Consider the following 2,196-nt stretch of genomic DNA (forward strand, 5'->3'; position numbering starts at 1 on the left):
AACAGCCTGGATAGAATATATAATTATGCATTTTTACCTTTTAACTGCCATATCTTTTACCCGTTTTCTTATTTTTGTAACCAGACAATTCTAATTCAAAATTTCACCCACATGATTGGTGTTTGACAACACAAGGTGCTATTGGGTTGCATGAGAGGCCATGCGGTAACAATTGAGAGATTGTCACTGACAAGGACAGATTCAAAATTATCACCGTAACCCACGACATCTCCTCCTACTCTTCTTCTTCAGTCTATAACTTCTTCCCCACTTATGGCAACAAGTGGCGTAGCCAAGATTTCCTTTCAGTGGTGTCATTCAGAGGGAGAGAGACAGAAAGAACAAATGAAGGAATGCATCAATGGCAATATGTCAATAGTTGTTAGAGAATGAAGCGTTGATGGAGCAAAGGAATGAACGAACACTGAGCTAAAATTGACACCACTAAACAATAAATAGTTCCAAATATATGTGATATATGTGATATTTATCTAGATTCATTGCGGTCATTTTGTTAAAATTGACACCACTAAATAATGAATAGTTTCAAACACTGGGGTCATTTTGTTAAAATCCAAAACTATTAAACAAAATTTCATATATATTTAAACAAAATTTAAAAGTTCAATGGTGTCAATTGACACCACTGAATTACACTTAACCCCGCACTGGATGGCAACTAGTCATAATTCCTCAGAACTCATCATATATAACCTAACATACACACACACACACATATATATACACACCCCACCACGATTTTGTTGATTTTTTGTATATTTAGTTTCACCATAAACACACACACACATATATATATATTAGCAGCTGGCACACGATGCGTGTGCAATTCAAATAAATAAAAATAAAATAAAAAATTCATTACATATTGCGTGCTTCCTCTAAGTTCTTAAGTTCAAAACCTTTTAGGTACAAACAATTTCTTGACGCCAGTCTGTATAAGACTTTGTCTTAATTTTAGTTAGAATTCCTGCAAGTAACGATAGTGAGATTAATCCTTTGAATTAATTGGTCCAATATAGCGAATACTGAGTTATTAGAAAAAATAATTCTTTCAACAAATTAACAAAGCAAATTAGAACCTAAAAGCATCCACACACACCTGTGCTAGGATGGAAAAAATAGAGAGAACAAATTTAATACGACTCTCATTCCATTCTAAGTCTTCTTTATTCCTTTGTTTGAATGCATAATGCATCTTTGAATATAACGTAATCGACAGGTAGCTTCCATTCTAAAGTCAAATTTTTTGATACAGCAATTTTTGTACGAGTCTCATTCCATTCTAAGGTCAAGTTTGGCTATCTTAAATAAGTACACATTTTTTATCTTTTTATCTTTTTTCCATCACATCATCTCTCTATTTTTCTGCACATCTTTTCGTAAAAAGACAAAAAGTATACTTATTTAGGTCATTTCAAACAACTCCTAAGTCTCTTTTGTTCCTTTATTCTATGGAAATTTCACATATTGTACAAAAAATAAATAAATAATTAGGACCAATAAATGGTGGATCTTGGGACGGTTTGTTGCAGCTAAAATGAACTGATTATGACTTTTTTAATTTAAAATTTTATAATGTCAGATTGTTTGATACAATAATTTTTGTTTATAACTTATTAGACATAAATAATTTGAATAAGTTAAAAAAAAAAAAATGATTATCTACAAGTTGCAAGATACATATTTTTAATTTATATTTTCTAATTATCATCTTTTAACTTATTGTAAATTGCATCAAACAAATCCATTGAATGAGATGAGTAGATGGTGTCAAACTTATGAAATTGGGGGCATAAGAGCCACTGTTTTATTTTTTAGATTACATCAAGTCAAACATACTTGTAAAAAATTAACTTGATTAGATATCGATAACTATTTCATCGAATTATATTTATATTCAGTTTTATATTTCAAATCATATTTACCATTCATTTTTTGAAAACAATTCAATAAAAAAGTTATCGATATCCGATTAAGTTGATTTTTTGTAAATATGTTTTACTCAATATAATATAAAATATGAACTGTTTAGATTATCAAAATAGATCATGAAATGAACCCTATTGACCGCACAACAACCACCCCAATTCCAAAACCTACATTGCAAAATAACATATGAAATATTTTTTCAAGTTTGGTCAAACCTAGAATTGGGTTTACCCTTATATTCTTAAA

Source organism: Camellia sinensis, chromosome 10, assembly GCF_055761805.1.
Source record: "Camellia sinensis isolate YWXY chromosome 10, ASM5576180v1, whole genome shotgun sequence".
Lineage (NCBI taxonomy): Eukaryota > Viridiplantae > Streptophyta > Magnoliopsida > Ericales > Theaceae > Camellia > Camellia sinensis.